Source organism: Salmo trutta, chromosome 37 (genome assembly GCF_901001165.1).
Source record: "Salmo trutta chromosome 37, fSalTru1.1, whole genome shotgun sequence".
NCBI lineage: Eukaryota > Metazoa > Chordata > Actinopteri > Salmoniformes > Salmonidae > Salmo > Salmo trutta.
This window is the reverse complement of record NC_042993.1, coordinates 22,790,611-22,815,233: the sequence shown is the minus strand read 5'-3', so window position 1 is coordinate 22,815,233 and position 24,623 is coordinate 22,790,611. Positions and strand designations below refer to the sequence as shown.

The following is a 24,623-nucleotide window of genomic DNA, read 5'->3' as shown; positions in this document are numbered from 1 at the left end:
CTGAATATATAATGTTATCTGTGTTACTCTACAGAGAACTCAGACTGTGCCCCCATAAGGGGTTGAATGGCATTCAACCACTTTACTTGAGAGCAATGTGCAGCTTTTCCGTCCTGATTTTGAGCATGTTTTCTGAAGACCGGCACACTTAAACAGGCATTGATACATAGTTGAACTTTCATATTGATTCTCCCTCCAGAGCATGGCAAGTCCTCTGGAGCAGGTGATGGCCCAGAAGAAAGATGCCATCGAGGCTGTGATGGAGAGTTTTGAGGTGAGGGGCTGAGGTGTTGGCCAGCGCAGTAGGGGAGCTCTTCCCTCTCTGTAAGCCAGCCGCCACTGTCCCATGACTAGCCCTGGACACCGTGAAAAACAGAGGTCTTCTATGTCAAAGAGCAGTTCCTGGAGGTGAGGAACAAGCTGGACATACTGTCCATCCAGCTGGAGGACATTGACTGTGAGATTAGGAAGGGCCGGCTGGATTCCCAGTACTTCTCGGTGGAGGTGAACATCAGGAACCAGTTCTGTAAGTACATGGACATTCTGGAGGCCAAGCCACAGTTTCAGGAGGTCAAGAAGAGGCTGTTTTTGGAGCACTTCTCCAAAACCGGAGGGGAGAAGAACCTGTATGTGCTGTATGATGCTCTGATGGGCACAAACAGCTTTGGGGAGTCCATCTTCGAGGTGGTGGAGCGGTAAAGTGTTCTTAACCATGCTAAATGGACCTTTATGCATCTGTGGAGCATGGTGTTTGTTGAGTATTTTAGTTTGAGAACACATGAATTTGAACTGGTAACTTGTGATTATGGTAAATAGGATGATTCATTTTATTGTTATTCACAACAGCTGAGTGGTTGGTTCTCCATCTGTCTCAGGTATGAAGCGAGAAACAGGCACGTACTGGAATACTGCTGTGTGAGGATGAAGGAGCTCTTCTACCTGGGCCTGATTGCCCTGCTGGGCCACTGTGCCCTCACCAAGGGCACCGATGAGGAACAGAAAACCATCCATGAAATGGAATCAAAGATGAAGGCACGCATCGAGGCCTGCGTAGCAGCCTTCCCTGAACAGGCCTGCCTTGGCCCCCGGCATCTTCTCCAGGAAAAACAGGAACGCAATCTTCAGGACATGGCTCAGGAATTACAGGAATTACTCACCAGGAAGGACGACTGGGTGAGCTGGTCGGTTCGAGTGGTCAACCCCTCTGGCAGCAGCTATTGGAACTGGCGTGCCGGGGTACCACTTCCAACATAGGGCCGGTCAGAACTGGTTTGAGGTGCTGCAAGAGAACGATACCAACCTGGTGGTTTCCTACAGCACCAGTCCCCAACCAGTGCCCCGCGACTGCATCCGGCAACTGATGGAGGAGCTAGAGAAGAAGGGCGGTGCCCAGGCCATGGCGGAGGCCCTGGAGAAGCAGCTGGAGGGGTTTGCGGTGCATGCTGTCAGTAACCACAAAGAGAGTGAGGCCAACTGGAGCTTCCCTGAGGACTGCCACTACTGGGAGATGCACAAGAACGTGGCGCTGTGCGTACACTCAGAGTGATGCTGATAGAGGTTCAACAAGTCAGACAAATAGGGATCATTATGTTATCAACCTGAGGGGTTATTCTAAATAACACCTGCGGGGTTATTCTCTTTAAGGTGCCTATTTGACCACCTTAAAGAGGATGTGTGCGTAATTAAGGTAAATGGTGATGAGGTTTTGTGAATACACCATGCAGTTTGTCCTAGCAATAGACTTTGGTTGCAATTAGATTCACTGTAATGAAATCAGAATGTATTGCTAATTTGAGGCAGTGTTACATAGCAAAGTGTTTGCAGAGTATTTAATTAACTGTATATGCATTTTATTATTATAAGTGACTAACTCCTACCATAGCTTATGACCACATTTTACTCAATATTCTCTCATAGTTCATTAGCTTAACTCAATGCATCTTACCCTGCTGCCAAATACTCACAGTTTATGTGAGAAATAACCTTGCTGCCCACAATTCCACAGAGATGATTTTGCTGAGATTGTAGCTGGTGAGCTGTGCTCTCATTTTGTCTCTCTACAACACAGGCTGGCCTACATTGTAATAAAAGAGAGCATGGAAGCTGTTCTGCCATCCGGGAAAACAACTTGGCACTCAGTGTTCTCTACTGTGCCTTGTCTTCACAATACACTCAAACTCTTGCTTCTGAACTCATATCAAGCATGCTGCAGTAGCAGAACTTTAATGGTATTACCTCCCAAGCTGTGCCTATTTGTGAACACATTATTCATGCCAGTTGTTACAGCATGGATGTGAAGTGATGTTTAATTGACTAATCTTTCTAATTCGTGATAATTCAGTCATAATAAAAACATCATTTAAATTCTACATTTGTCATTATGCTTTGTGACAAACGGCAACACATCAGCTGTTATTGGATGTATATATGTGTGTCTTGCCTGTCTTGTGTAAACATGTTGACGTCTATTGCCATTAAAGCAAGCTAGTGCACCCGCACTCATCGGGGCCTCTACTAATTGAATTGATATTTGCACATAAGTCAGCGTTTCCTGTCCACAGCTTTGGTTTGATAGTCTATGAATAATCTTTGGCTGAGCTAATATCCTGAGGACGAGCTCCAAAGTGCTTGGATCAGCATTATGGAATCACTCATTAGCCGTGTTGGAGGTGGAGAGCGGTGGAGACGGCCATCATTTCTTGGCCGGTGGAGTAGCTATATGGTTCTGCTAGGGCTTTAGCCTCAGTGCTACACTATCGTTAATCAAGCCTGTCAAAATTCATTGAGCGCAGTCTGTAACACACAGTGCAGTAGGAAATATATGTATTTTAATCATCCCCTTGTCTTCCATGCACCCTCTCTTAATGTGTCTATGGGCTGTGTGAGGAAAACAGGAGTTAGGATATTTCTTGTTGTTTACTTGTTGTTTACTAGGGTGGCTTTATGGGATAACATTGCTCTTCTCTGAAGGTTGAGTTTCATAGTCAAGGGTATGAGGTTGTCATAGGCGTTGTAAGGATAGGACCAAGGCGCAGCGGGTAAAGTGCTCATACTTCATTTATTTAAAGATAACACTTGAACAAAATAAACAAATGACAAAAAAACAGTTCCATAAGGCACACAGGCTATACAGAAAATAACCAACCACAAAACACAAGTGAAACACACACAACTAAATATGGCCTCCAATTAGAGACAACGACAACCAGCTGCCTCTAATTGGAGGTCATTGCCAAAAACCCAACATAGAAATAGAAAACTCGATATACACATAGAAATAGAAAACATAGAACCTGAACCAAAAACACAGAAACACACAAAACAAACACCCCCTGCCACGCCCTGACCAAACTACAATGACAAATAACCCCTTTTACTGGTCAGGACGTGACAGAGTTCCATAAGAAGGGTCTCATTGATCATACATTTACCACCACTAAAAAACAGGTGGTGTGTTGAAAAGAGATCAAATGCTGCAGACCAAATGGTGTGTTAAATAGTCACCATAAAAGAGCACTTATCTTCAAACACACCACAAACCTGTCCTGCAGACTACTGGTGAAATGCAATGCAAAAAAGTTGAAATCCATTACCAACTTTTCCTCAGGAGGATGGGAAATTGGGGTAAACAGGGCATCCCTGAACGTAATTTTGCTCTTCATGCAGCCTAGCTTAGCTTGCTATAGTATATACAGTGCCTTCGGAAAGTATTCAGACCCCTTGACTTTTCCACATTTTGTGATGTTACAGCCTTATTCTAAAATGGATGAAATTAAAAAATCCTTAGCAATCTACTCAAAATACCCCATAATGACACAGTGAAAATAGGTTTTTGAAATACCTTCTCTACATAACTATTCAGACACTTTGCTACTGGACTCGAAATTGAGCTCAGGTGCATCCTGTTTCCATTGATCATCCTTGAGATGTTTCTACAACTTGAATTCAATTGAATGGACATGATTTTGAAAGGCACAAACATATATATATATATATATATAAGGTCCCATAGTTGACACTGCATGTCAGAGCAAAAACCAAGCCATGAGTTCGCGGAATTGTCCGTAGAGTTCCGAGACAGGATTGTGCCGAGGCACAGATCTGGGGAAGGGTACCAAAACATTTCTGCAGCATTTAAGGTCCCCAAGAACACAGTGGCCTCCATCATTCTTAAATGGAAGAAGTTTGGAGCCACCAAGACTCTTCCTAGAGCTGTATGTCCGGCCAAACTCAGCAATCGGGGGAGAAGGGCCTTGGTCAGGGAGGTGACCAAGAACCCGATGGTCACTCTGACAGGGCTCCAGTGGACCTCTGTGGAGATGAGAGAACCTTCCAAAAGGACAACCATCTCTGTAGCACTCCACCAATCAGACCTTTATGGTATAGTGGCCAGACGGAAGGCACTCCTCAGTAAAAGGCACATGACAGCCCGCTTGGAGTTTGCCAAAAGACACCTAAAGACTCTCAGACCATGAGATAAAAGATTATCTGGTCTGATGAAACTTTGATTGGACTCTTTGGCCTGACAACTGCAATGCTCTACTTTCCGGCTACCCGGATAAAGCACTAAATAAACTTCGGTTAGTGCTAAATACGGCTGCTATAATCCTGACTAGAACCAAAACAAATTAGCATATTACTCCAGTGCTAGCCTCCCTACACTAGCTTCCTGTTAAGGCAAGGGCTGGTTTTAAGGTTTTACTGCTAATCTACAAAGCATTACATGGGCTTGCTCCTACCTATCTTTCCGATTTGGTCCTGCCGTACATACCTACACGTACGCTACGGTCACAAGACGTGGGCCTCCTAATTGTCCCTAGAATTTCTAAGCAAACAGCTGGAGGTAGGGCTTTCTCCTATAGAGCTCCATTTTTATGGAATAGTCTGCCTACCCATGTGAGAGACACAGACTCAGTCTCAACCTTTAAGTCTTTACTGAAGACACATCTCAAGAGTTGTGACCGTAGCGTATGTGTAGGTATGTATGGCAGAACCAAATCGGAAAGATAGGTAGGAGCAAGCCCATGTAATGCTTTGTAGATTAGCAGTAAAACCTTGAAACCAGCCCTGTGCCATGGCGGAGATCTTTGTGGGCTATACTCGGCCTTGTCTCAGGATCGTAAGTTGGTGGGTGAAGATATCCCTCTAGTGGTGTGTGGGCTGTGCTTTGGCAAAGTGGGTAGGGTTATATCCTGCCTGTTTGGCCCTGTCTGGGGGTATCATCGGATGGGGCCACAGTGTCTCCTGACCCTTCCTGTCTCAGCCTCCAGTATTTATGCTGCAGTAGTTTATGTGTCGGGGGGCTAAGGTCAGTCTGTTATATCTGGAGTATTTCTCCTGTCTTATCCGGTGTCCTGTGCGAATTTAAGTATGCACTCTCTAATTCTCTCTTTCTCTCTTTCTTTCTTTCTCTCTCTTGGAGGACCTGAGCCCTAGGACCATGCCTCAGGTCTACCTGGCATGATGACTCCTTGCTGTCCCCAGTCCACCTGGCCATGCTGCTGCTCCAGTTTCAACTCTTCTGCCTGCGGCTATGGAACCCTGACCTATTCACCGAACGTGCTACCTGTCCCAGACCTGCTGTTTTCAACTCTCTAGAGACAGCAGGAGCGGTAGAGATACTCTCAATGATCGGCTATGAAAAACCAACTGACATTTACTCCTGAGGTGCTGACCTGTTGCACCCTCGACAACCACTGTGATTATTATTATTTGACCATGCTGGTCACTTATGAACATTTGAACATCTTGGCCATGTGCTGTTATAATCTCCACCCGGCACAGCCAGAAGAGGACTGGCCACCCCTCATAGCCTGGTTCCTCTCTAGGTTTCTTCCTAGGTTTTGGCCTTTCTAGGGAGTTTTTCCTAGCCACCGTGCTTCTACACCTGCATTAATTGCAGTTTGGGGTTTTATGCTGGGTTTCTGTACAGCACTTTGAGATATCAGCTGATGTAAGAAGGGCTATATGAATCAATTTGATTTGATTGAATTTTATTTGAATGCCAAGTGCCACGTCTGGAGGAAACCTGGCACCATCCCTATGGTGAAGCATGGTGGTGGCAGCATCATGCTGTGGGAATGTTTTTCAGGGGCAGGGACTGGGAGACTAGTCAGGATCAAGGCAAAGATGAACGGAGCAAAGTACACAGAGATCCTTGATGAAAACCTGCTCCAGAGCGCTCAGGACCTCTGACTAGGGCGAAGGTTCACCTTCCAACAGGACCCTAAGCACACAGCCAAGATAACGCAGGAGTGGCTTAAGGACAAGTCTCTGAATGTCCTTGAGTAGGCCAGCCAGAGCCCTGACTAAACCTGATCTAACAACTCTGGAGAGATCTGAAAATAGCTTTGCAGCACGCTCCCCATCCAACCTGACAGAGCTTAAGAGGATCTGCAGAGAAGTATGGGAGAAACTCCCCAAATACAGGTGTGCCAAGCATGTAGCATCATACCCAAGAAGACTCAAGGCCATAATCGCTGCCAAAGGTGCTTCAACAAAGTACTGATTAAAGGGTCTGAATACTTATGTAAATGTGATATTTTCACTGTGTCATTATGGGGTATTGTGTGTAGATTGATGAGGAAAACAATTTAATACATTTTAGAATAAGGCTGTAACGTAACAAAATGTGGAAAAAATCATGAGGTCTGAATACTTTCCGAAGGCACTGTAAGTATTGAAATAATTGCAACTTCTCAATTCATAGGTTATTTGAGTTTGTGTTTTTTTGTTGATGTTTTTTAATACAGGATTGGAGCCATGTTGTTACTGTCCATGGTCTGTTTATCACTGTAGGTTGGTGGTTAGTTCAGATCTTATTGCAGAAACCATACAGCATAAGCCCATGGAACCTCTTGTATTCATTAGTGGTTCTGTGGGCTTTTCCTGGGTAACATCTATTGATCCATGGAGCTCTACTCCTGTATAAAGAGCTTTCCCTGTGATAGCACGTCAATTCCAACTGCCAGTATGGAACGACCAAAGCATCTGTTTGCTAGGCTGCTCTATTGAGGGAATCTGCGTTGTGGTGAAGGATTCAAGGTTACCTTGTTCATCTGGTTAAAAAGATTATCTGGATTTCTCCATCATGAATGAGAAGTGCTACTCTGACGACAGAGGGCGCTATCAACAAACAGATCAACAGTCTTCTCTAAGACAGGTTTTGCATGGTGATTCTCCACAATCTACAGCTGTCTCAAAGTAGTTAGCGATTACAATTTGAGGCTATTTAACATATATTGCGCATGACTATGTTTGACTTTTAATACCAGATTATTTGCAATATGTGGTAAAATGTTAAACCTTTCAAAACCTGAAAATGCTTGATTTTTATTTTCACTTTCATAAAGAATTCGAAGATTCACATAATTCAACAGGACCACATGTAGTTGATGTAAGCAGTGGCACTATTGAAAATCAGAGTATTGATCCCTGTCTTCCATCTCCAAATTTCCCCTAGATACAGATGAAATAGAAACGACGCGACGGCTGACATTTCCATTGGAATCTATGTCTATGCACTTCCACTCTGTGACAATCAGCATTGAGTAGACAGGAAACAAAATCCATCATGTTGTTTGCACAGAATAGATGAGCCCCCGAATGTTAGGAGACATTAATTAAAGAACAATCAGCAACAGGTTTGTTGGACTTAATATTTTACCCTGCTTAGACATTCTAATAAACCCTATCTAGTAGATCCAAGGCCTGTTCAGAGACATGTTATTCCCCTACTAGCCACGTTTACCCGTCTTCAGGAAGAGATCGCACCTAATATCAATATTTCATAAACAAATGACTGATTTGATGGAGGGCAGCATCAGAGTGGCCCTGTAGGGTCTGGATCAATGGCAGGATGGCTCTGCCTGGCTGTCTCTGCCAATCCCAGCCAGGATAATGTTATTACCCATCGGAGTGGACCATCGACCAGCCCGCTACTGTTTAAGGGGGCTAATCTGATAAAAAGCATTAAAACATTTGTTCAGTGACACGCGGTAGCAGGTGCAGCTCAGCACTCAGGATCAACTCTCTAAAAGGTCTCTCTCCTGTGTGGAGGATCTGCATTTAGAGGTTGGGGCTGTAGTCTTGTGAGTGTTCAGCTAGGAGTAGTGGTATATGGGACTCTATGAAATAGTGTATGGAATGTCTGTAGAACACATCTTTATGGTGAAATACCATAGAGAAAGTGTGTCCAGGGAATATAAAACATGTGTTTTTGCCATCTGCACTGCCTCAAACAGTTCCCTGATGTTGGGCAACACTTCCAGTCTCCCCTCAAGCCCCCAGTGCTCTCCCCTCAAGGCCCCATGAAGTTTGTGTTAGTAGTGTAGAATAGATTTCCCCCAGCCAATTTCCTCTCCTCATAGCGGTTCATACATCACGTCAGCAGCCAAGAATCTCAGCAGATTTGTCTGTGTCATCTCTCTCTCTATACCCTATATGCCCTCTCTGTCTCCAGAACTTCTTGTTTGCTCTCTTCTCCCACACTTAACATCCTCCCCAAACTACACACAGGATAGTTCCTCTTTTATACTGTCCAGCACATCAACCAATTCATTCAGAGGACTTATCTACTGTAGCCTTGTATGAGCTGGGGGTTAGGGGCTACGGAAATGGAGGAAGGGAAATCAGGAAACCACACAGCAGCTGTCTATTATCGGCAACATTTGGAATCTACATTGAATCCCCATCTAAACAATCCACATTATAACTGGCTGTGTGGATTCCTAATTTGACAGTAGACTTTCAGGGAAATTGTTACATGTACAGTAGAGAACCAGCTTCAACCTCAGTCTGGGTGGTTCCCTGTAGCAGGACTATAAATAGTCCCCCGGGCTTCCTTTTATTTGTCTGTCCACAAAACCATTAGCAAATTAAAGTTGTAATCTGTATATTGATCTGTGCTCTGTAAAATATGTTCTCTCTCTATTCTCTCTATTCTTTCTCTGTTCTCTTTCTCTTTTTTCTCTCTAGCTCTCTCTCTCTTTACTCTCACTCACCCCCACACACACTCACCTCTCACTCTCTTCCATGCATATATACTGTATCTACAACCAGTCACATCAGAACTTCAGCATTGAAAAAATGCAATACATATTCTTCAAATTGTTTCAATTTCTTACCTTGTCCTTTGAGAATGATACCATTGCATGTTCCATGTGTGCAACATAAATGGTGTAAAGGTGTCTGTCTTTTCAACAAACTAACATTCTGGATCACAACACTGGTACAAGTATAGCTGCCAAGACCTCCGAAAAAAACGGTAGACCTCCACACGTCTGGTTCATCCTTGGGAGCAATTTCCAAACACCTGAAGGTACCACGTTCATCTGTACAAACAATAGTACGCAAGTATAAACACCATGGGACCACTCAGCCGTCATACCGCTCAGGAAGGAGACGCGTTCTGTCTCCTAGAGATGAACGTACTTTGGTGCGAAAAATGCAAATCAATCCCAGAACAACAGCAAAGGACCTTGTGAAGATGCTGGAGGAAACAGGTACAAAAGTATCTATATCCACAGTAAAACGTGTCCTATATCGACATAACCTGAAAGGCCACTCAGCAAGGAAGAAGCCACTGCTCCAAAACCGCCATAAAAAAAGCCAGACTACAGTTTGCAACTTCACAAGGGGACAAAGATCGTACTTTTTGGAGAAATGTCCTCTGGTCTGATGAAACAAAAAATAGAATTGTTTGGCCATAATAACCATCGGTATGTTTGGAGGAAAAAGATTGATCTGAACAACCCAGTGCGCTCTGTAAAACATTTGCTCTCTCTGTAGTCTCGCTCTCTCTCCTCACTCTCTTACATACACATATAAGGCATGTACAACCAGTCACTCCAGAACTTCAGCATTGATAAAATACAATACATATTCTTTAAATAGTTAGAATTTCTTACCTTGTCCTTTGAGACTGACACCATAGCAAGTTCCATGTGTGCAAATCGAATGGTGTAAAATTGTCTGTCTGTTCGACAAATCAACATTCTGGATCACAAAACTGGTACAGTACCTTGCAAAAGTATTCACCCCCCTTGGCGTTTTTCCTATTTTGTTGCATTACGACCTGTAATTTAAATTGATTTTTATTTGGAATTCATGTAATGCACATACACAAAATAGTCCAAATTGGTGAAGTAAAATGAACAAAAATAACTTGTTTCAAGAAATTCTAAAAAAATAAAACCGGAAAAGGGGTGCGTGCATATGTATTCACCCTCTTTGCTATGAAGCCCCTAAATAAGCTCTGGTACAACCAATTACCTTCAGAAGTCACACAATTAGTTAGATTGCACACAGGTGGACTTTATTTAAGTGTCACATGATCTGTCACATGATCTCAATATATATACACCTGTTCTGAAAGGTCCCAGAGTCTGCAACACCACCAAGCAAGCGGCACTATGAAGACCAAGGACCTCTCCAAACAGGTCAGGGACAAAGTTGTGGAGAAGTACAGATCAGGGTTGGGTTATAAAAAAATATCCTAAACTTTGAACATCCCACGGAGCACCATTAAATCCAAATCCGGACCAGGCAAGGAGGGCATTAATCAGAGAGTCAACAAAGAGACCAAAGATAACCCTGAAGAAGCTGCAAAGCTCCACAGCGGAGATTGGAGTATCTGTCCATAGGATCACTGAAATCTGTACACTCCACAGAGCTGGGCTTTACAGAAGAGTAGCCAGAAAAAATACATTGCTTAAGAAGAAAATAAGCAAACACGTTTGGTGTTCACCAACAGGCATGTGGAAGACTCCCCAAACATATAGAAGAAGGTACTCTGGTCAGATGAGACTAAAATGTAGCTTTTTGGCCATCAAGGAAAACGCTATGTCTGGTGCAAATCCAACACCTCTCATCAACCCGAGAACACCATCCACACAGTGAAGCACGGTGGTGGCAACATCATGCTGTGGGGATGTTTTTCATCGGCAGGGATTGGGAAACTGGTTAGAATTGAAGGAATGCTGGATGGCGCTAAATACAGGGAAATTCTTGAGGGAAACCTGTTTCAGTCTTCGACAGATTTGAGACTGGGACAGAGGTTCACCTTCCCTCAGGACAATGACACTAAGCATACTGCTAAAACAACACTCAAATGGTTTAAGGGGAAACATTTAAATGTCTTGGAATGGCCTAGTCAAAGCTCAGACCTCAATCCAATTGAGAATCTGTAGTATGACTTAAAGATTGCTGTACACCAGCGGAACCCATCCAACTTGAAGGAGCTGGAGCAGGTTTGTCTTGAAGAATGGGCAAAAATCCCAGTGGCTAGATGTGCCAAGCTTATAGAGACGTACCCCAAGAGACTTGCAGCGGTAAATGCTGCATAAGGTGACTACAAAATATTGACTTGGGGGGGTGAATAATTATGCACACTCAAGTTCTGTTTTTTGTCTTATTTCTTATTTGTTTCACAATAAAACATATTTTTCATCTTCAAAGTGGTAGGCATGTTTTGCAAATCAAATGATACAAACCCCCCAAAAATCTATTTTAATTCAAGGTTGTAAGGCAACAAAATAGGAAAAATGCCAAAGGGGTGAATACTTTCGCAAGCCACCGTACAAGTATTACTGTATTTAACTATTTAGCAGACTTTGGTGGACACTCATGGTTACCATATGTGGCCTCTACTAAGCACTGTGGCACTCCTCTCTTCCTGTTAATGGTATTAGTTGTTTGGCCGGAAAATCGTGGGCTTGTGTGTGGTAGACTGGGGTCCACAGCAGGGGGCCGTGACAAATGATACTGGAACAATGAGGCACGTGAAAGAATCAGGTGACTGTCTAGCTGACCACCTACCCCACTCAAATACTGATGAGGCCAGCTTCTAAAGAGAGCTACACAGCCTCACTGGGTTGTGAGCAACTCATCAAGCAAATAGACCTCAGAATATGATTTGAGACACAATAGACGGACATCTTTGTGGGCTATACTCGGCCTTGTCTTCGGACGGTAAGTTGGTGGTTGTAGATATCCCTCTAGTGGTGTGGGGGCTGTGCTTTGGCAAAGTGGGTGGGGTTATATCCTGCCTGTTTGGCCCTGTCCGGGGGTATCGTCGGATGGGGCCACAGTGTCTTCTGATCCCTCCTGTCTCAGCCTCCAGTATTTATGCTGCAGTAGTTTATGTGTCGGGGGGCTAGGGTCAGTCTGTTACATCTGGAGTATTCTCTTGTCTTATCCGGTGTCCTGTGTGAATGTAAATATGCTCTCTCTAATTCTCTCTTTCTTTCTTTCTTTCTTGCTTTCTCTCGGAGGACCTGAGCCCTAGGACTACCTGGCATGATGACTCCTTGCTGTCCCCAGTCCACCTGGCCATGCTGTTGCTCCAGTTTCAACTGTTCTGCCTGCGGCTACGGAACCCTGACCTGTTCACCGGACGTGCTTGTTGCACCCTCGACAATTACTATGATTATTATTATTTGACCATGCTGGTCATTTACGAACATTTTAACATCTTGACCATGTTCTGTTATAATATCCACCCGGCACAGCCAGAAGAGGACTGGCCACCCCTCATAGCCTGGTTCCTCTCTAGGTTTCTTCCTAGGTTTTTGGCCTTTCTCAGGAGTTTTTCCTAGGGAGTTTTTCCCAGCCACTGTGCTTCTTTCACATGCATTGCTTGCTGTTTGGGGTTTTAGGCTGGGTTTCTGTACAGCACTTTGAGATTTCAGCTGATGTACGAAGGGCTATATAAATAAATTTGATTTGATTTGATTTAATCTGGTTACAATTAAACAGATTATTGGAATGTGGCTGTTGTCCACATTTTCTAACATTGCTTCTATCTGCATGCATCAGAGACATTTTAATGTATGAGCGGCTCTGCTGAAACTTACAGCAAAAAGCAATCCTGAAATTAGGGAGTAAAAACATATGCTTAAACAAGATTCACGACAGTCAGAGTAATTACGTTTTAATTTGCATAAAGTTTGAAGGTGGTTCACTTGGTTTGTAGGGGCAAGGATGACCTCTGGGGTGAATTTGTCTGCAATCAATAAGCTGCCCTATCCTAGCCTCTGAACCTTTATCTGTTTCCTCTGATCCAACGTGAGTTTGTATCGATCCGTTGAACTGACTGATGGCTTGGGCCTGTCTCTGTGATGGAGACACAGACTAGCATCCCTCACCACCAGGGCGGCTGTGTGCATACAGATCAGTGGCTTCCCACTGAGCTCTGACGTCAATTCAACATCTATTCCACATTGGTTCAACGTAATTTCATTGAAATGACGTGGAAACAACATTGAGTCAACCAGTGTGTGCCCATTAGGTTATGACTCAGATGGGTCAAAGTTCAGTTAGAGTACAGCATTTATGGATTATTAGTCTACTGTACACAACAACACATGACAAAGAGGGAAAGGGAGAGTGAGAAATTGTATTTGTTAGTGACGTTAATCATTATGAAATAGTTCATTGCCAGCATTTGTTTGGATGTTAAATGACGAGAAGGAGTCATTGATGCGAGTAACCAGTCTTGTTCAGCACATTGTAATACATCCGGGTATGTCAAGCACACTGGTAAAAACACTGGTGTTGCAGCAATTAACATTTACCAACAGATGGCATTAACCTGCCATCTTACACCCATAACATCTCCCCTTTTATAAAATAGGAAAGGAGATGTCAATACACTAACAAAGCAAACCTAGTAATAATATCCAACATGAACAGTTTAGGTTTTTTTCAGATAGAAAAAATAAACAACACATGTTGATAGTCTCTTCACTTTGACCATTTCTTCCTTTTTTCAAACCTCTGTCAGCAATGCATAATAGGAAACCTACAGATTAAGTATTTTAGGTGGCTGGGACAGCTACCTGCAGCGTGAAAAGACAGCGGGCTTTTCTGTGAGGACTGTGGGATCACGCACAGGTGTGTCACCTGACTGTCTGAGGGGCTATTGATGGACGAGGGAGCGGGCGTCCTGTGATACCCTGGCTCTTTGACCAGTGCCTCAGGCCCCATGTGACTTGCTGGGGTTCCGTCCTTTGTCACGCGATCCCTATGACCATCAGTGTTCTGAGTAGGTGATGTTATGACGGTACAGCAATACATTCAATTTGACCAAGTAAGAGCGTGGTGCAACTTTCTGCACACTATTTACATAGTCTTTTATTTCACTCTGCATTCCTGGCCAATTCAGTGTGTCACCTGCTTGTCTGTAACAGGCCTCACCTCCAATGTGATTTGAGTGGATACGTGCCAACATCTCAGGGCGCAGGGACCGGGGAATAACGACTCTCTGACCCTTGAATATTTCTCAATTTTGAACACCGGGCTCCTCTTTGACTGGCAAATATTCTCTGGAGGATAGAGCTGTTTATTCCTTGCAGTCGGGCCAGGCCATTGGAATCACAGACCTGGAGGTGCTCGTCCCTGTCTGTGTGCTGTCTAATTTGTACAAGGCGCTGGTCAGTAACATTGACGTACTCAGCCTGGTTGATGTGTTCAACATCCACTTGCTCTGTTTCACTGAGTACAGTTTCTTCAACAACAATTGCTCAAGTGTAGTGCAGTGAATTATCCACAAGAAGGAGTGGTCCACGTTTTTGGTCACTTTAATTTAATTTCCTGTGGGACCTCCCTCATCCAGCAGAGGACGTCATTTCATTCGGTTCCATATCCCTCGACTGCCTCAAATCAACCGAGTGGTGTTGAATCGCCTACATTTAAGTCATCTGTCATCATATTACATGTTTTCTCTGTGACCTGGACACATCTACAGGACAGAGAAGCTATCCTTGCAGATGAAGACAGAGCAGTACACTTCAACTTCAACAATTTCAACTTCAACCTATAATTTAAACATTCTCATTAAAAAAAAATGTGTACAGGTCCCACTCGGCACACCAAATAATTTCAAAGCGGACATTTGGGTAATATACAGTATGTAGTTTATTGAATTTTTTTTGTTGAACCCTTGTTTGAATTGACAAAATAGCTGTTGATGACATCGCAAATGCTATATAGGCCTAAATATTGATGGGACAGTGCATTCAGAAAGTATTCAGACCCCTTGACTTTTTCCACATTTTGTTACGTTACAGCCTTGTTCTAAAATGGATTCAATAAATAAATATCCTCATCAATCGACACACAATACCCCATAATGACAAAGCAAAAATAGGTTTTTAGAATTTTTTGCAAATGTATTAAAAATAAAAAAACATAAATACCTTATTTACAGTAGAATTCAGACCCTTTGCTACAAGACTCGAAATTGAGTTCCTGCATCCTGTTTCGATTGACCATTCTTGACATGTTACTACAACTTGAATGGAGTCCACTTGTGGTAAATCCAATTGATTGAACATGATTTGGAAAGAAACACACCTGTCTATGTAAGGTCCCACAGTTGACAGTGCATGTCAGAGTAAAAACCAAGCCATAAGGTTGAAGGAATTGTCCATAGAGCTCCGAGACAGGATTGTGTGAAATCTGGGGAAGGGTACCAAAACATTTATGCAGCATTGAAGGTCCCCAAGAACACAGTGGCCTCCATCATTCTTAAATGGAAGAAGTTTGGAACCACCTAGACTCTTAATAGAGCTGACCGCCTGGCCAAACTGAGCAATCAGGGGAGAATGGCCTTGGTCAGAGGTGACCAATAACCCGATGGTCACTCTAACAGAGCTCTAGAGTTCCTCTGTGGAGATGGGAGAACGTTCCAGAAGGACAACCATCTCTGCAGCACTCCACCAATCAGGCCTTTATGGTAGAGTAGCCAGACGGTAGCTACTCCTCAATGAATAGCACATGAAATCCTGCTTGGAGTTTGCCAAAAGGCACCTAATGGACTCAAACCATGAAAAACAAGATTCACTGGTCTGATGAAACCAAGATTGAACTCTTTGGCCCGAATGCCAAGCGTCATGTCTGGAGGTTGGAGTCATTAAAACTCGTTTTTCAACCAGTCCACAAATTTCTTGTTAACACACTATAGTTTTGGCAAGACGGCTAGGACATCTACTTTGTGCATGACACAAGTAATTTTTTGAACAATTGTTTACAGACAGATTATTTCACTTCACTGTATCACAATTCCAGTGGGTCGGAAGGTTACATACACTAAGTTGACTGTGCCTTTAAACAGCTTGGAAGGCTACCTGAAACATTTGACCCAAGTTAAACAATTTAAAGGCAATGCTACCAAATACTAATTGAGTGTATGTACACTTCTGACCCACTGGGAATGTGATGAAAGCAATAAAAACAGAACTAAATCATTCTCTCTACTATTATTCTGACATTTCACATTCTTACAATTAAGTGGTGATCCTAACTGACCTAAGACAGGGAATTTTTACAAGGATTAAATTTCAGGAATTGTGAAAAACTGAGTTTAAATGTATTTGGCTAAGGTGAATGTAAACTTCTGATTTCAACTGTATGCGGTTGTAGAGTAGTGGCCTGTGGGCACACACTTTATGTGTTATGAAATATTTTGTGAACGTATTATGTTTTAAAATTGTATAACTGCCTTAATTTTTGCCTTGGCAGCAGTTAAAACTTCTTACATCTAGGCGTTCCGCTAGCGGAACCCCGTTCCGCCAGTGGGACACCTAGCCAACAGCCAATGGGATCGCATGGCGCAGAATACAAAAACTACTAAAATACCACAATTCAATTTTCTCAAACAATCAACTATTTTACACCATTTTAAAGATAAGACTCTCGTTAATCTAACCACATTGTCCAATTTCAAAAAGGCTTTACAGCGAAAGCAAAACATTAGATTATGTTAGGAGAGTACATAGACACAAATAATCACACAGCCATTTTCCAAGTAGGGAAATATGTCACAGAAACCAAAAACACAGCTCAATTATGCACTAACCTTTGACAATCTTCATCAGATGACACTCCTAGGACATTATGTTACACAATACATGTATGTTTTGTTCGATAAAGTTCATATTTATATCCAAAAACAGCCTTTTACATTGGCGCTTGATGTTCAGAAAATGTATTTCCCACCAAAAGCTTCCGGTGAATTTACAAAAATACTCATCATAAACATTGACAAAATACATAACAATTATTTTAAGAATTATAGGTAGACTACTCCTTTATGCAATCGCTGTGTCAGATTTTAAAATAGCTTTACGGAGAAAGCACATTTTTCAATATTCTGAGTACATAGCTCAGCCATCACGGCTAGCTATTCAGACACCCGCCAACTTCGGGGTCACCTAAACTCAGAATTAGTATTAGAAATATTGTATTACCTTTGCTGATCTTTGTCAGAATGCACTCCCAGGACTGCTACTTCCACAACAAATGTTGTTTTTGTTCGAAATAATCCATAGTTATGTCCAAATACCTCCGTTTCGTTCGTGCATTCAGGTCACTATCCAAAGGGTAATGCGCGAGCGCATTTCGAGACCAAAAAAGTAAAAATGTTCCATTACCGTACTTAGAACCATGTCAAACGCTGTTTAAAATCAATTTTTATGGTATTTTTCTCGTAAAAATGCAATAATATTCTTATTATTATTATAATTATAACTGAAGTTTCTAAAACTGTTTGAATGGTGTCTGTGAGTATAACAGAACTCATATGGCAGGCAAAAACCTGAGAAAATTCCAAGCAGGAAGAGGCCGGTCTGAGAACTGTAGTTCTACTTTTGAATCCCTAGAGAAACAGTTTTAGAAACTTCAGAGTGTTTTCTATCCAAATCTACTAATAATATGCATATTCTCATTTCTGGCCAAGAGTAGTAACCAGTTTAAATCGGGTACATTTTTTTCATCCGGCCCTGAAAATACTGCCCCCTATACCACAACAGGTTAATGAGGATCCATAATAAATACAAATACAGAGTGAAAATCTCTTATTGTGGCTTTATTTAGACTGTTCTAGAGTTCTTGGATTTTCTTAGACATCTCACTCAGTAGTCACTGTTCTCTATGGTCTTAAAGACTGTGCCTCCTTTGACAGCTGTAAAAGTAGGTGATAGATCAGGTTGAGATATGAGGGTGACATTTTCCCTAATCTTCTGCGGTGTAAACCCATTTGGGGCAGACCTCAGCAGCAGAGAAAGGCTGACTAAGACGCTGACAGAATAGTTTCCATTGTCTTGTTGCTGTTGTTCCAGGTGTTTCTGTGGAACATGCACTTCAGCTTGGCAAGTTTAATCTCATACAGACAGTTTATCACGCCAACACCCTACTTGGAATTGACTGGACTGGCTGACAAGCGACCGTGGTGGCGATGGTGGTTGTAGTTGAAGGGCCAAAGGAGAATGGATTAGGTTTTTATTATTAAGGTTATTAAGCTCATTATTAAGCTCATAACATTGTATTTTGACCTGAAATAATTTCACGCCAGTTGTCAAATTGGTGCTTTTATATTATTTCAATAATTTTGATGATTAGTCAATACAATTTGCCTTGATTTATTGCAGAAGAGGTATATGCATTCTACTGTATAATACATAATATACTGTGTAGTAAATGTTCTGTAACTTCCTCTGTGACATATAATGATAGTATTACATCTAAAATGGCCTCCAGGCTGAAATTAGTCTTAATCACTGCTTGTATTATGTTATTCCAATGCTAGATACTATACGCGATTTCCTTAAATGGACACTGTTACAATGCACTTAGCACCACCCCTTCAGTCACAGTCTACTCTAGTACATCATAGTGTTTGAAGTTGCTAATTGGCCTCCTGCTTGCTGTTTATACTTCATACTGTATTTCAGATCTTCATTGGTTGGTTGTTTTTTCCTCATTTGGCACTTTGATGATGTGATATACAACACACTTGAATTGAGTGTATAATGCAGACAACAAACTGTGAATACTTAAAAAAATTCTATAACATAAAACCATTAAAACACTCCATAGAGTACCTACCTATACGTGTCTTTCCTCACTGGTGAATTGTCTTTGCATAGTTGCCTTATTGCTCACTGGGTGTACCCAGCTGTAATCCCAGTAGGCTTTGCTTGTGTACTGAAATTTACAACGCTCCATCTCTCTCTCGCTTTCTTTATCAGTTCTCACTGTGATGCATGCAGGGATTCACTCTAGTTGAGAGTTTGAGCAAGGAAGCAGGCCACAGTCCAACAATACCAGAAGTTCAGAGACTTTGGTATTGCTGTTGAACCTTTCCTCCATTTTAACTAAGGTCTTGAACTGGGTGATGATTGGTTGTCTATATTTTAAATGGTTCTTCAATAATACTTTAGTTAAGTGTCAGTAGAAAGGTGTCCATTTAGTCAAAAGTAATTCTATAGACCATAGACTTTATTATGTCCAATGTAAATTAAACATCCTCTTGACCATGACCTTATGGTCTTTTCTCAGATGTAATACTGGTATGTGTTATGCACTGAATAATAACAATACCAGCAAAAATGGTCAGCCAGCTATAGAAGATCGTAGCAGAGAAGAAGAACGTGATAGAGACTGTAATGGAAGTGTTTGAACAGGGAGCTGAGGTGGTGGCCAGTATCGCAGGTGACCTCTTCCTTGTTTCGCCATCGCTGCTCCCGTAATGAAATTGCCCCTGGACAATGTGGAGAGCAAGGAAGCTGGGTTCATGAAGGAGCAGTTCCAGAACGTTTGTGAATGCCTGGAGGTGGTTTCAGAGGAGATGCAACGGATTAACGAGGGGATCAAGTAGAGCGGAGTGGACGCTGCCTAATTTTCTGTAGAGGAGAACATCTCCAACCAGTTCCGCAAGTACATGGACATCCTCAATGCCAAACACAAGTTTTGTGAGGTGAAGAAGAAGCTATTCATGAAGAGGTGAAGAAGAAGCTTTTCATGGAGCATTTTGTCAAAACAGGTGGTGACAAAAACCTAATTAACCTCTGCAGTGCCGTGACGTGAGACAACTTTTCTGGAGAGTCAGTGTTGGAGATCGCTCTTAACTATGAGGAGAAAAGTCAACGCGCAATATAAGACTTATGTGCCAGGTTGAATCCAATATTTTACATAGGCTTCATCGCTCTGATGGACAACACCGCTCTAAAGGACTGTGGTGATGAAGAGATGCTTCTTCAAGACTGGGGCAAAAAGATGAAGGATACACAGGTGATAATGAATGCTGTCATCGAGGACTGCATCAATAGCGTCTCCAAGCAGGCTGAACTGGATTCCTGGAGGTTGGTTATGGACCACTCTGACCTGAACAACCAGCAGCTGGCTGACACCATTTTGGAGAAGCTGAAGAAAAAGTATGACTGGGTGCGCTTGTCTGTCTGTATATTCAGCTCCCCTTCGGGCCTGTTCTCCAACAAAAAAGACATCCAGTGCCCCACAGGAAAAAATCACTTTCAGGTGGCAGTGTCAGACGAGAAGCTGAACGTCATGGTGTCCTACAATGCCTCGCCCGAGCCTCTGAACAAGGCCCACATCCAGTAGCTGATCCAGGGTCAGAAGAATCTCACCGTAGTGGGTACAGCTGAGCTCCTGTTTCAGCAGTTGCCAGGTCCATGTGCAGTCCACATGGTCAAGACTTGCAAAGACCTGGCCTGTGCCTGGAACTTTGCCAAAGAGCTACACTACTGGGAGGAGCACAATACGTTTTATGTTTGCATTCACTACAATTTAAATTTTCTTACTTAAAAATTCATGAATAATTAGCCATAGCTCCCGGGGTTATATTCAGTCCAATTTGATCTTTGCACTAAGGCTGACATTGCCAAGTACTTTCTCTCTTTCTCAGTTGAGTTCTGATCCCCAGCTATACTAATGAAGAGGAACATAGGCATAACACTTATAATAATGCAAGATACTTACCAACAACTGTTTTACCTGTTAATCTATTCTTTGTAAAAAAAAAATATGTATCCCCCCTACTAAAATAGTGTAACTAAAATGATTTGTTTGTAGAAATACTGTACATTTTCAGATAAACCACACATTTGAATTTGTATTTATTATGGATCTCCATTAGCTGCTGCCACTCTTCCTGGGGACCAGCAAAATTAAGGCAGTTTATGCATTTTTAAAAACATTACAATAAACACAACACATTGTGTACCCAACTCCACCACTACCACATATCTACAGTACAATACAAAATTCACGTGTACGTGTGTTTATAGTGCATTTGTTATCGTGTGTGTGTGCATGCTGGTGTCTGATGGCTCCAGAGGGGATGGCTGCCAATTTACTGGTTTTATCCCTCCAGAGCTTTCATTAGGCACACCTGTCCCCAATTCCCACTGATTAGTACTTGTATAAGTGTGCCCTTTGGTTTCCATTAGGCTGTCCACTATTGTTTCTATGTCCGTTGGTCGTGTGAGTACCTGTGCTGCGTGTTTTGGCTTTCGTGCCGCTTGTGGATTGCACAGATGATTACGGGTCTCGTCCAGTGTGTTAATCATTGTGCGCTTGTGTTATTTATTTGAGGTACTCCTCGCTCTTTTGTTTGGGTTTCTAACCTGTGTTTTGTATAGTGTTTGTTTGGTCTTCCTCCCTGTGCACGCCGTAATTTGGGTATAAATAAAAACCCTATTACGCATTCCTTCGCTTGTCTCCCGTATCATTCATACCAATGTGACACACGGGGCAGGGTCCTATGCATATTTGTAAACAACAGCTGGTGAACGATATCTAAGGAAGTCTCGAGGTTTTGCTCGCCTGATGTAGAGTATCTCATGATAAGTTGTAGACCACACTATCTACCTAGAGAGTTTTCATCTGTATTTTTCGTAGCTGTCTACATACCCCCACAGACCGATGCTGGCACTAAAACCACACTCAAAGAGCTGTATACCGCAATAAGCAAACAGAAGCACCAGTGACTCGGTCTATAAAAAAGTGGTCAGATGAAGCAGAGACTAAACTACAGGACTGTTTTGCTAGCACAGACTGGAATATGTTCCGGGATTCTTCCGATGGCATTGAGGAGTACACCACATCAGTCACTGGCTTCATCAATAAGTGCCTCGATGACGTCATCTCCACAGTGACACTACGTACCTTCCCCAACCAGAAGCCATAGATTACAGGCAACATTCGCACTAAACTAAAGGGTAGAGCTGCCGCTTTCAAGGAGCGGGACTCTAACCTGGAAGCTTATAAGAAATCCTGCTATGCCCTACAACGAACCATCAAACAGGCAAAGCGTTAATACAGGACTAAGATCGAATCGTACTACACTGGCTCCGACGCACGTCGGATGTGGCAGGGCTTGCAAACTATTACAGACTACAAAGGGAAGCACAGCCGAGAGCTGCCCAGTGACACGAGTTTACCAGACGAGCTAAATAACTTCTATGCCCGCTTCGAGACAAGTAACACTGCACAGTCCGGGCGACTGTGCATGTTCCGGGCGACTGTGTGATCACGCTTTCCGCTGCCTGACGTGAGTAAGACTTTTAAACAGGTCAACATTCACAAGGCTGCAGGGCCAGATGAATTACCAGGACGTGTACTCCAAGCATTCGCTGACCAACTGGCAGGTGTCTTCACTGACATTTTTAACCTCTCCCTGTCTGAGTCTGTAATACCAACATGTTTAAAGCAGACCACCATAGTCCCTGTGCCCAGCAACACTAAGGAAACCTGCCAAAATGACTACCGACCCGTAGCACTGATGTCTGTAGCCATGAAATGCTTTGAAAGGCTGGTCATGGCTCACATCAACACCATTATCCCAGAAACCCTAGACCCACTTCAATTTGCATACTGCCCCAACAGATCCACAGATGATGCAATCTATAGCTCAGCCCTCAAAGCTCATCACTAAGCTAAGGATCCTGGGACTAAACACCTCTGGGTCCTGGACTTCCTGACGGGCCACCCCAGGTGGTAAGGGTAGGTATCAACACATCTGCCACGCCGATCCTCAACACGGGGGCCCCTCAGGGGTGCGTGCTCAGTCCACTCCTGTATTCCCTGTTCACTCATGACTGCATGGCCAGGCACAACTCCAACACCATCATTAAGTTTGCTGATTACACAACAGAGGTAGGCCTGATCACCGACATCGATGAGACAGCCTATAGGGAGGATGTCAGAGACCTGACCATGTGGTGCAAGGATAACAACCTCACCATCAACGTGAGCAAGACAAAGGTAATTATTGTGGACTACAGGTAAAGGAGGACTGAGCACCAAGATTTTATAGCTGCACCGTCGAGAGCCGCCTGACGGGTTGCATTACTGCCTGGTATGGCAACTGCTCGGCCTCCGACCGCGAGGCACTACAGAGTGTAGTGCATATGGCCCAGTACATCACTGGGGCCAAGCTTCCTGCATCCAGGACCTCTATACCAGGTGATGTCAGAGGAGGGCCCTACAAATCATCAAGGACTCCAGCCACACTAGTCATAGACTGATCTCACTGCTACCGCAGGACAAGCGGTACCGGAGCGCCATGTCTAGGTCCAAGAGGCTTCTAAACAGCTTCTACCCACAAGCCATAAGACTCCAGAACATCTAATCAAATGGCTAAGCAGCCTATTTGCATTGCCCTTCCCATGTCTTCTACGCTTCTGCTACTCTCTGTTAATATCTATGCATAGTCACTTTAATAACTCTACCGACCTATACATATTACCTCAACTATCTCGACACCAGTGCCCCTGCACATTGACTCTGTGCCGGTACCTCCTGTATATTTTAGGTATTTTCTTAAAACTACATTGTTGGTTAAGGGCTTGTAAGCATTTCACTGTAAGGTCTACACCTGTTGTATTCGACGCATTTAACAAATACAATTTGATTTGATCTGATGTTTGTGTTGCTTCACAGTCCTAGCTGTTCCAGAAGGTGTATTTTTTTATTTTTTTTTAAAACAAATTTTACTGCTTGCATCAGTTACTTGATGTGGAATAGAGTTCCATGTAGTGATGGCGCTATGTAGTACTGTGCGCCTCCTATAGTCTGTTCTGGACTTGGGGACTGTGAAGAGACCTCTATTGGCATGTCTTGTGGGGTATGCATGTGTGTCCGACCTGTGCGCCAGTAGTTCAAACAGACAGATCGGAGCATTCAACATGTCAATACCTCTCATAAATACAAGTAGTGATGAAGTTAATCTCTCCTCCACTTTGAGCAAGGAGAGATTGACATGCATATTATTAATATTAGCTTTCTGTGTACATCCAAGGGCCAGCCATGCTGCCATGTTCTGAGCCAATTGCAAAGTCCTTTTTTGTAGCACCTGAACACACGATTGAACAGTAGTCCAGGAGCGACAGAACTAGGGCCTGCCTTGTTGATAGTGCTGTTAAGAAGATAGAACAGCGCCTTATTATGGACATACAGTGCCAGTCAAAAGTTTGGACACACCTACTCATTCCAGGGTATTTCTTAATTTTTACTATTGTTTAAAACTTCTTTGGGCTAGGGGGCACTGTTTTCACGTTCGGATGAAAAGTGTGCCCAAAGTAAACTGCCTGCTACTCATGCCCAGGAGCTAGGATATGCATGTAGATTTGGATAGAAAACACTCTAAAGTTTCTAAAACTGTTAAAATGATGTCTGTGAGTATAACAGAACTGATTTGGCAGGCAAAACCCCGAGGACAAACCATTCAGGATTTCTTTTTTTGAGGTCACTGTCTTTTCAATTGGTTTTCTATGGGGAACTAGATTTATAAGGGACCTGGTTGCAGTTCATATGGCTTCCAC

The 24,623-nt window shown here is 43.0% G+C and overlaps 2 pseudogenes; both read left to right on the top strand.

Moving 5' to 3' along the window:
• Positions 1 to 202: 202 nt before the first annotated feature.
• Positions 203 to 1,546, top strand: LOC115176955 (protein rapunzel-like; annotated as a pseudogene).
• Positions 1,547 to 19,388: 17,842 nt separating this feature from the next.
• LOC115176505 (uncharacterized) lies at positions 19,389 to 20,604 on the top strand (annotated as a pseudogene).
• The last annotated feature ends 4,019 nt before the right edge of the window (positions 20,605 to 24,623 follow it).